Raw genomic sequence first — 12,500 nt, 5'->3', positions numbered from 1 at the left:
GCAGATAGATAGATAAACCGCCGATAGATAGCTCTATAGATAAATAGTCAGATGTACAGATATATAGATGATTTGATACATAAAAAGATATACAGTACAGTAATGAAATAAAACTTGAGAAAAACCTTTTTGGAAGATTAATACATCTTTGAATTGAAATCAGAGACCTTCATTGCTGTTTCATCATTTAATTATGTAACAGAAGATTAGATCCATAGAAAAATTGACAGATAGATTCATATATGAAACTATAAATACATAGACATAGACAGGTAGATAGGCGGACATGTACAATAGGTAAGGAAGTTTCATCAATCTTGAAGTACATTCTTAAATCTATATTGGAGACAGACCCTAAACTTGGTTCACAACTTTAATACAAACAAATGTGTTACAAAACGCGTAAAAATAAGTCCCGTCCGGTTATTATTCTATATCAACATAAAATAATGCATTCTTCTCTTTGCCGTGACCCAGGTACTATGCATTTGTCACTGCAGACATAATCTATGTAAATCATTATACCGGTGTCTGGGGGGATCAAGAGATCTGAAGAGCGATAAAGTAAACCAATTTGATGGCAATAACGGTCACCATTTTCCTGTTATTCCTTCAAACTGCTGTCATAGCTCTTCTTGACGAGGTGGCAACATCGGGACGAACACGGGGGTGTCGTCGGATCGTAGGCCAGCCTTCCGCCATTTTACCTGACAGAAGTCATAAACAGTGTAAAGAGGTTGCTTAGAATGCGCTCGAAGGGCATAAAACTAGGTGTCCACTTAATGGAACGCTTGCTATAGACTGGATGTGATGTCTTAAAAGGTGCAAGGTTTCAGATTCCTGCCGAAAACTATGCAATCGTGGTTAATCCCCATGATATAAATCCCCAATTCTAACCAGACCATTGCTGCTAAAGGTTAATTGATTGCAAAAATAGTTTGTAGTTTTCTCCTAATAAAGATACCCCAAAGACACTGAATCCCATTCTTCATAATACCGAAATCCAATACACAACAATATGAGCTTGATGTTTAGTTTAGTTTAACCAGTGAGTGCTGTCATCTAGAAAAACACGTTTTAAAAAATTTGGCCAGACAACTCGCTCTTCAAATATCGATCGATTTTAATGATCCTCAACTTGACAAAAACTTTCAAACCTGGGACTTCGCGAGGATCGAACCTCAAACCTAATGACTACCGGAGTAAACCTTAAAGTGAAGAAGATTTAGTGCCTATAATATTCTTCACAAGGGGACGTGATTCCGTTATCCTGTATCTTAACAAACAAACATTGAACACACGAAGTACGAAGATGATGAAAATTTTGTTTGACATTGTTTCATGCGCCCCTTTTTAGATTTTATCGGAAGCTATTGCATGCTTCTTTATTTGTACATTTCGTCACATCTGAACAGGTTATAAATTTGTATCTCAAACTTTATTTGGTGGACATTTGGTCTTACGCATTGTGACATAGGTCAGTAACAGTTTGGACACCGTACAACAAAACATAGTCATAGGTTAAGAAAGACTTTGACCTCTGGTCAATCGGCAAAAATTATGTATTGGCCAATGAGACAGAGGCAGGACGATCTGGTGCAGCCTATAAAATTGTTTATTGGCGTCTGGGAATGTCAAAGTCAAGTGCTGACCTCAAAAACGAAAAAATAAAAAAAACCCTCAAAAAAAAAAAAAAAACATTAATAAAAAACCCCAAAGAAAAACAACTTTTGCAACGAAAGAATAGTAAGACAAGCTAATCTTTGAATTTTGATAGTGGTGGATGCTACCAACGAGTATTCAATCTGTGTGCATTTGGGTAGAATCTTAGTTACCACAAATACAGAAAACAATACGTACAAAGATCCACATTTTATAAATAAAGATTAACAGTACTGGACACAAATCTAGGCACACGAGATACATCATTGATTGAGATCGATTAAACGCGCTAAAAGGAGTCCCTAACAAACAGCAACATTTCACGTGTAGGACGAGACATGACCCTGTTAGGCGATATAACAATTTTATCGAGAACGCATCGCTGTTAATGGCCACGTACTCATTATAACCCTAAGTACGGTGAGAGAATGTGAGTAAAGAGCCTTTTCCAAAGGCTATGCGCCGCAAAGAGCGGGACTCGAACTCAGGAACTTTCCTATTCTAAGATAAGTGTCATACCACAATACCATATAGCCGCATAACACCTTTTCTTGTCATTTTAATAAATAATAACACTCATTCCACTCACGGATGATGAGAACAACAAAGTTGAATCCTCTACTCTTATCACTAATACTGGAGCATCCCAAGGAACTGGTTTTGGCTCCAATACTTTTCGTGATATACACAAATGACTGGATAAGTGGCACAAGTAATGTAAATATTTTAAAGTATGCCGAAGATACCGCCATTCGGGCCTTGTCAACTATCGGAGATGATGTATTGAATTACTATAACGAAATTGAAAGATTTGTTGAATGGTGTGATAATATCTATCTAGAACTTAATGTAAAGAAAAATAAATAAATGATATTTGATTTTAGGAAATATGGTAACATACAGGAAATGGTAAAGATTAAAAACGAAAATGTGTAGAATGTAGAGGAGTATAAAAATATCAGTATAATTGTGAATGAAAGATTAGACTGAACAATTCATTCATGCAAAGTACTAAATAAGATGAAGACAAGATTATTCACGATGAGGAGATGATAAATTAATGCGGACAAAGGAATTTTATCTTTGTTTTATAAATCTTGTATTGTAAGTCTCTTTTGTTACTGTGTAATTGATTAGGGTGGAAATTGTAAACAATCTGAAGTAATAAAAATAAATAGAGTAATAAAACATGCTAATCGAATGTTAGGCGGAATTGATGGATGGAACAATTTTGAAGATTTTCACAAATATATTGCAACTGTTAAGATTAACAAAATTCAAAGAGACGAGTCCCGCCCTCTAATAAGCCAGAAGAGTAACAGACAAAAACACATAAAAACCAAAAGACAAAAGATATTTCATTTTTACCATCAGCAAGACGAAACTTTAGGATTATTTTTATTTCATGAAATTTGAAAGATATAAAATTTTCTCAAAAGTCTATCTATTTATACACGTTTAGATGTTGCTATATTTACATTATTTATTATTTATTTATACATTCAACGTCATTCTCACTTTTACTTTTTATGTGTACAATCCTTCCCATTCTATTAAAAAAAATTATTCTATTTACATTACAAATCCATTATTACAACTCTATTTTACTTTCATGTCTGAATTTTATATCTTTGCTTTTACCAGCTGTATAGATAGTATGCGCTTGGCTAAGAATCTCACAACATTGCCATCCGGATGTATAACGGACCAACACACATAAATCTGTGTAACATTGTATTTTTATAGTCTGGTTTATACAGTTAAATGAGAATTACTCATAAACGTGGATGGCAAAAAGCAATAACAAAGGCCCGAGTGACGTCAACTTCATGCTATCTATATATTATGAACATTTTATTATAATATTTGATGTTTATTTTGTTATAAATTAGACCTAGTTTCATATTTTCATCAATTAGTTCATGACAGTGTATAAATCGGTGTAAACATAACGATGAATGATGTGTAACATAATGATAATTTCCATTCAGGATCATTAAAGCATATATTATCTTATCTTATCAATAGAAGGATCGAAACTGACGTCACTCAGCTGTTTGTTATTGTTTTTAGCCAGCCATTTTTATGAGTAGTTCACACTAAATTTTGTCAATAACACTTACGGTTACAATTAGTCTTGTGTGGTCGTACACTATATCCGACTGGTCGATGTTGTGAGTAAATCCACTAAGCACATAGCATCAATAAAGCATAAAAACTTAATCCAAGTCTAATATTTGTCACTACATATGTGACCCATCGTCCCAAAACGGTATTATGTCGGGATGAACCAGATACCAAATAGCCGAATTAAAGCTAGACTGGTCAAAAATTTGAATTATTGCTCTTTTGAATTCTAAGAAACGATATTCATTCTCTTCAATAAAACATACAAACTCATTGCAAGGCTGATATTTCTGGCAGTAAATTCAATTTTCAGCATCTTGCTTAATCATTCCGACATAATACCGTTTTGAGGCGAGGGGTCACATATTCACTTTTTATCATCTAAACCACCCTTGACATAATATTACCGTTATGAGGTGGTGGATCACATTTGGTTTATCGTCGTTGTGCCATGAGATCTCCTCAATCCCTTTGAAGCAGAGTCCAAGAAGAATGAGCCGAGTATCAAGCTCAAACTGGGCAAAGACAATGATCTCTTTAACTCAATTACAGGTACTGGGTTTACTAAATAATGTCATCTGGCGGATATGTTTACATTATGTCATCTCTTTATACTATGTCTTAGAGAAAAGTACAGAGCATTTATGTTCCCAATTGGATTCAATAGTCTGATGTCAAGTCGCCCAGCAACGGCGGTCATGGTGGTTCTAAACAAAGAAAATCGTTACTTTTTATTCTTCATGCTCGCTAGAACTTTTCATATGTCTTGTGATCAGAATGTGTAAAAGTCAAAACATGATCAGATTTATAATGTTTTTTTCCTCTTGATACGCTTTTATGCTCGTCGGAGAAATATTTCATTAGGGCGTCAGCCATTGTTTAGAGCCAGTTACTAAGTTATCATGCGTCATTACGAGGGAAGTGACGTAATGACTGTTGAGGCGTATTCCGAATCGTTAGATTATACTCCGTGCACTCAATTTTTATCAATTAATTTAGAATGCCGCCACCCCTAAACAGCAACAACAACAACGATTTAGGAATATTTCACAAAGTTTCAGATTAAACTTTAAAAAACCCTTTTTTCGGTTGGGAGGAATTAATGTTTGTCTTAATTCTTCAAAAAAATAATCTGGCCAGCCTAACCGGTTAAGTAGACCTTCAGGGCTGGCCCATGACGCTGGAGTTTATCCCGGTTTTTGTAGCGTAAAACAGACAGACATTGCTTGCTAGCCTTTTGAAAGGAAGCGTGTCAATCGCAAAGTACTTTCCACTATATCTAACAGGCCCAGCTACCCGTTAATTGCTAGGTGGATAGGGAGGCCAGATTATAAATCTCGACTTCACCCGGGGTCGATCCCGGTCCCTTTGAAGCGAGTGCTCTATAAACTGAGTTATCGACATCCTTCCTAAACCGAATAGGTGCGATATCAATTGGATTCAATAATCTGATGTCACGTCGCCCAGCAACGGCGGCCATCGTGGTTCTAAACAAAGAAAATCATTGCTTTTTATTCTTCATGCTGGCTAGAACTTTTCATATGCCTTGTGATCAGAATGTGTAAAAGTCAAAACATGATCAGATTTATGTTTTTTCCCCCTCTGAATATGCTTTTATGCTCGCTGGAGAAATATTTCATAAGGGCGTCCGCCATTGTTCCGATAGTTTAGAGCCAGTTACTAAGTACCATGTGTCATTACGAGGGAAGTGACGTCATGACTGTTAAAGCGTATTGTGTAATTGTTAAAAGAAAACGATTCTGTTGTGGTAACATCTATTACTCTCAATCATCTATCAACTACAAATGACCGACATAATATCATAGCCATTTCATTTTTGACTGACGGTATCAACTGGATCTAGTAACCATTTCGTTTCACAACCCTACAGAGTAGGTATAGATGGAATGAAATTGACGTCACTCAGCTTTTTATTATTGTGTTTAGACAGCCATTTTTTGTGACTTCATCAAACTAAATTAGATTATATCACATCAGTCTATAAAAATTCAAAGTTATATAATATAATTTGGTGTGCCGGCTGCCGGATTGTTTGAGTATTTTAGCTAAATGCATACCAACGATAGTGACCTACCTACTCAGTGGAAATACTAAAATAATTCTAGTCCTCGTGCGCGAAAAAGCCAAGCAGTATAAGTCGTAAAAAAATCGTATTTGCCAATGGCCAGAAATAGAGTTGTAACAAGATGGCGTTAACGGAGATTACGGTGACATAAAACCGCGACGCCCGAAAAACAGAACGACAAGCAATGAATGTCAGAGTGACAACTGACACAAGACAGTCTATGGTCGGACGGACGGATGGATCCGATCGAAGACTTTTACCGAGATAATGTGCCAGATTGCTTATATGTAACCCATCCACTCGAAAAGGTATTATGTGGGAATGAAATAATATATCTATAACCCGACGTGCAGTCATTTGTAGGTCTGATAACCCAATTCCTTATAGGCTCAGTGTTGTAGTGGAAATCTCAAAAAAGAAATATTACGCAAAATATTGTTCATTGCAACAAAGTTAAACTAGTGAGTAAATTAAGTGAGTTCGGATGTCAGACCTGCATATATGTATACGTCGCTAAAACCACAAACATGAAACTTGTTACTTTCTTTTCGTTATTGTGGAGGATAATAAATACAAATTCTTACATTGCAAAGCTCTCTAAGTTTGTATTTCTCATTATTTTATTTATAAATTCACTTCTCAGGGTGTACTTCAGCCCGACACAATATCTTTCGAGACGGCGGAGACTTATTATATAAACTGTCGCCGCAAAACAGTATTGCGTGGCTATGTGGTCTTGTTTTCCGATCGGAAGGTCCTGGGTTCAAGTCTCACAAGGAGCGGGCGGCGCGTAGCCGAGTCCTTGGGAGAGGCTCTTTACTCACATTTTCTCACCTTCCTCAGATATAAAATGCGTACCAGGCCGTTAATAGCATTGTCCCTGTCTGAAATGCAGACTGTAATGTCACATGCTAAGTGTTGCTGTTGGCTAGGGACCCCTTGTAAATGTCGGGAGAAAATTGTAATATCGCCTAACAGACGTCATATCTCGTCCTACATGATAAGTGTTGCTTTAATTGAGCTTGTATATTGCGCAATATCCACTAAACGTGCTCAAAGCACGTTACAGGGGGTCCATGGCCAACAGCGAAACTTAACATGTAGGACGGGGCATGACGCCTGTTAGCAATATTACAATTTTTTTTCGGACAGAGACAACGCTGTTAACTGTCAGGTACTCTTTTTACACCTTAATACGGTGAGAGAATGTGAGTAAAGAACCTTTTCCAAGGACTCAACTATGCGCAGAGTGAGACTCGGACCCAGGGGCTTCCGATCCGAAAGAGAGTGTCATACAACTAGACAGCTGTTGTCCAAGGACTCCGTGTAAAGCGCTTTGAGCACGTTTCGTGGAAATTGCTCTATATCAAAGCTTTTTAAAAAAAGTTATAGTATTATATCGGGGTAGTTTAGATGCTAAAAACTGAGTTTGCTGTCAAAAAATTCTGCACTCGGGTGAATTTTACAGGAAAATGAATATAATTTTTTAACGTAGCAACAACTTAAAATTAACCAGTAATAAACCTTTCTCTGATCTTTATTGTTTTCATGCCGCCAAATGGATGACCAGTTATCACACAATTTTCTCAATCATATTATAAACGTTGAAGTTTGCACATAGATTTCTGTGTTGGTTTTATTCATCAGAACAGTAGGTATTTTATTTAGACACATACTGTCGATAGTAAAACCTGTATAGCTAGATCGAAGTTTACGTCACTCAGGTCATTGTTATTGTATTTTGCTATCCGCGTTTATGAGTAATTTTCACTGAACTGTATTATCTGGACTATAAAAGTTCATGGCTACACAGAGTTTTGTGTGTTGGTCCGTTATACTTCCGGATGGCAATGTTGTGAATTTATTAGCCAAGCGCATACTATCTATAGTTTGCTATGTTTACCAGTCACTGCCATTGTTTAGATTATGACGTCCGTCCGAGAAGCGTGGTTATCTAAATGTCTATTGAACATTTCTTGTAAATTTAACTTTAAAATTACTACCTATTTGGCATCCGGTTTACCCGGACAAATGGATCGAGCCTCGACAAGAAAAACAATATATCATGTCGTTGACTATAAGATAGAACGAATAATTTAACCTTGAGCTTTTATATAGTGCAATATCCTCTAAACGTGCTCCTAGCGCTTTACAAAGGGTCCCTGACCAACAGCAACATGTAACATGTAGAACGAGACATGACGTACTTTAGACGATATTACGATACAAAATGAAATGGACGTTTCAGTTTATCATTCGGAGACAGAGAATGTGGATGTTTCGGGTTTTCCCTTTTATCAACAAAACACGATGAATGAAACAAGAAGGACGACGAATGAGAGATGTGAGACTGGCATAGTAAACGTGTGTGTGTGTGTGTGTGTGTGTGCGTGTGTATGTGTTTGCGCGCGTCTCTGCGCGTGCTTTTATTTCTCTCTGCGTGAGTAAATAACATCAACAACACCGGTAAAGTTATAATGTAAATAAAGATCTGACAACTCCCGACAGCCTAGAACCCATAACTAATACTACCCTCAAGTATACAGCAGTATTCTGACATAATCCATTTTAAAATTTTGGCCAGAGAATTTTTACTTCAAATATCGATCAATTTAAGTGCCCCTAAACCCATTATAAAGACTCAAACTTAACACTTCTTTCAAGAAGTCTCACGCTTGAGACTTTTTGACAATACGATTGTCGCTCTAATTGATCTATATTTAAATTCTCAAAAAATCTGGCCAAAATGAGAAATCAGGTATTTTTCAGACTACGACAGTAGGCCTAGCCTCCTAGTCTGTGTTTCTAGACATTGACACAAAACAGCAACTCGAAAACTCAATTCCACGTATTGATCTGACATTTTCCCGCGACAGTAGAATCTGCCATAAACATCATTTACTCTCTCTCTCTCTCTCTCTCTCTCTCTCTCTCTCTCTCTCTCTCTCTCTTTTTTTTTTTTTTTTTTTTTCTTTTTCTTTTTCTCTTTCTCTCTCTCTTTCTCTCTCTCTCTCTCTCTCTCTCTCTCTCTCTCTCTCTTCCTCTCTCTCTTTCTCTTCTCTCCCTACTTCCCTCCCTCTCTCTCTCTCTCTCTCTTTTCCTTTCTCTCTCTCCCTCTCTTTCTCCCTCTCTCTCCCTCTCTCTCTCTCTTTCTCTCTATCTCCCTCTCTCTCTTTATTTCTCTCTCTCTCACTTTCTTTCTCTCTCTCTCTCTCTCTCTCTCTCTCTCTCTCTTTCTCTCTCTCTTTTAAAATCCGAACCTCTATTATCCTTACTTCTCTCTACCACTCTTTGTGCTCATTTTAGTTTCTCGTTATTTGTTTATTTCATATCATTCTGAAAATTCCAACCTCTTTCTCCAAATTGCCTTTCTTTTCTCTTCCTTGACCTCTCCCTTCTCCTCATCCTCCTCTGTACTTCCTCTTCATCATCATCATCATCATCATCATCATCATCATCATCATCATCATCATCATCATCATCATCATCATCATCATCATCATCATCATCATCATCATCATCATCATCATCATCATCATCATAATCATCATCATTATCATTATCGTCGTCAACATCATCATCCTCTTGTTCTTTTTATTGATGTTGTTCTTGTTGTTGTCGTCATCGTCTTCTTCTTCTTCTTCTTCTTCTTCTTCTTCTTCCCTCTACTACATCTTCCTATCCTTCTTCCTCCCTCACACCTCTTCCGCTTCTTTCATCCCTTTAAATAACATTCAATAATTCTTTTTTTCTCTCAATTACTCGTATCTATCTATATATTATTATTATTGACATTTCCTCCTCCCCAAATGATCTCCCTGCACATAATTGAGTTAAGCCCAAATAAACAAGATATCCATAGGTGGTAAGTATTGATGTTTGCGCTTATACCTATTCGAGTCTATCATTTCCATCCACAATGTACATATTTACTACAAATTTAAATAATCATATATGTTTACTTCAAACCAACGTGCACTTATTTGCAAGTCTGGTAATCCAATTTATTACGGGCTCATTCCTGTAATGGAAATTCTCTCCAACCAATTCAAAATAATGTCCATTACAGCCATGTTAATTCAAGACCATAGGCTTCAACAGTCGTGACGTCACTTCCCTCGTAATGGCACATAGTAACTTAGTAACTGGTTCTAAACCATCGGAACAATGGCGGACGCCCTTATGAAATACTTCTCCGATGAGCATAAAAGTGTATGCTGAGGAGAAAAATATTATAAATCTGATCATAGTTTGACTTTATACATTCTGATTAAATGACATGTGAAAATGTTCTTATCAGCATGAAGAATAAAAAGTACCGATTTTTTTTTGTTTAGAACCAAACTGCTCGTTACTGGGCCGACGTGACATCAGACTATTGAATCCTAATGCGTTTGACAATCAGACCTGCTGATAAGTGCACCTAGATCTAGCCTCAAAATAAAAATTTTCAGGAATAATTTTCGTCCGAATCCCTTGCTGTTATGTTCATCACAAAGTTTTAACAAACCCAAACAACTTGAAGCATCAAAGGCGAGGATTATAGAAATTGCCGAAGGGTTATTGTGGTGCAAAAATTAAAATCAAACATTTTCGGTGTCTTCGTGTATTTGATACTTCTCTGACCAAACCACACCACCCTTTCATTATAAAAGAACCAAAATATATTCATAAAAGTTCTATCATTAGTTTTTGTAATGTATCTTTAATCCCATTTTAATGAATCCTTACACGTATTGAAGAATATTTATCAGTTAACTGACACTCAGGAAAGACACGTATTTTTAAACTACTCTCACTACTTAGATCAAATTGCGTTTGTTGAATTAAAGCATGTTATGGTAATTAAATCAATTTAAATACTAAGGATTGAAATTGTATGAGTGGACTCAATGATAATTCTGCAATCATATTTTGTAGATGTGAAAGAATATTTAAATTACATTAATGATAATAATAATAATAATAATAATAATAATAATAATAATAATAATAATAATAATAATAATAATAATAATAATAATAATTACTAATACTACTACTACTACTACTACTACTACTACTACTACTACTACTACTACTACTACTACTACTACTACTACTACTACTACTACTACTAATAATAATAATAAAATAACAATAACAATAACAATAAATAATAATAATAATAATAATAATAATTAAAATAATTAATAATAATAATAATAATAATAATAATAATAATAATAATAATAATAATAATAATAATAATAATAATAATAATAATAATAATAAAGTAGATTTCCCATTGAGTAAGATTTAACTAGACGGCACACAGGCTTTCTCGATCACCCTTACCAATCGATAAGATTTAAGAAGCTTACTGGATCTAACGACTTCACAGAGTTTGACAAGAAGATAGACTTGTCCTCTAAGTACTGCTTTAGAAAAGTGTTGAGCAAAATTGAATATGCTAGATTGAAAATAAGCCATACAAATAATAAGAACATTTCTCATATATTACACTCATACTCCAGGGAATACTCTCAAAATTGGGACTTCGTCCGACCCTAGATTTTAGACTTTTTGACAAATGTGGGTCATTTTAATTGATCGATATTTAGAAGAACGTGCTTTCAGACCAAACTCGAAATACCTATTTTGCAGAGGACATCAGTATAATTCTTTCCTGTCAAAGTATCAATACGTTCCACAAATACAGGCGGCCTGTTGGACATTTCATTCAATACATCATACAACAAATTCACATCTCAAAGCCAAATTGAGAATTGAGAAATTACTGGTGTAAGTAAGGATCTGAAAAAGGGTGAATGATATAGTGAAGTAAGACAACCAAAAAATTACTAGAAAAAAATAACATCCCCAAAAAATCAGTCTTCCTCGAATGGGGATCGAACCTCAGACCTCCACCGATAATCCGAGATATGAAATAAAAACGGATCCCCTAGATAGACTCTAATGAGATATGAAGTTAAATAAAAATCTGACCTCCATTATCTATTGGAATATGAAATAAAACAGTCCCCCTAAATATATATGGAGCAAAAACCAGACCTTGTTTATCTATTGGGATGTTATGAAGTAAATGTTTTGGACAAAATGAAACTAAAATGCGTTTAGTCAGTGTTCTGCGACAAAGCCAAAAGCGTGAATATTCTTCAACAAAGAAAGAGTTTTTTTTCGCATCAAGCAATGCTATTTTCTATCACTCTTTAAAAGGCAGTGAACGATTCCTGTTATCTCATCGATCTATAACTAGGATTTACGTCATATGTTTATGTGAGCTGTGATATGAATCCAGTTTGATGTTAATTTTCACAATGTTTTGGTTACGAAGAGCTCAGCTTTTGTTCCAATGTAAATATATTCATGCTAGTGGTTACTTGCCGTCGATAGTTAGCTCCCCTTTCAGCTATAGTGTTGGGAAATAATGAAATGTTTATGGCTGTGATTGGCTCATTAAGGAGCTATTAGCGCAAATCTATATTTTCTACTCGGGCTATCCTCACCATTACACTGTTTTACAAACTGGTAGCATGATCGTATATTGACGCATATATATTGTCGCAACTTCAACGGACTTTATTTTGGCTGTATTAGGGACAAAAAAATACACTTATGTCTT

At 35.6% G+C, this 12,500-nt stretch overlaps 1 protein-coding gene across 3 annotated transcripts in view; it reads right to left on the bottom strand.

Annotated features, from left to right (window-relative positions):
- LOC144962952 (uncharacterized) overlaps positions 1-12,500 on the bottom strand; it is a 217,484-nt gene that overhangs the window by 140,014 nt on the left and 64,970 nt on the right. The gene's annotated exons all lie outside the window — the stretch shown is intronic.

The sequence above is a fragment of the Berghia stephanieae genome, chromosome 1 (assembly GCF_034508935.2).
Source record: "Berghia stephanieae isolate SIO BIC M18660-M18661 chromosome 1, UCSD_Bste_1.3, whole genome shotgun sequence".
Taxonomy (NCBI): Eukaryota; Metazoa; Mollusca; class Gastropoda; order Nudibranchia; family Aeolidiidae; genus Berghia; species Berghia stephanieae.
This window is presented reverse-complemented; position numbering and strand designations above follow the sequence as displayed.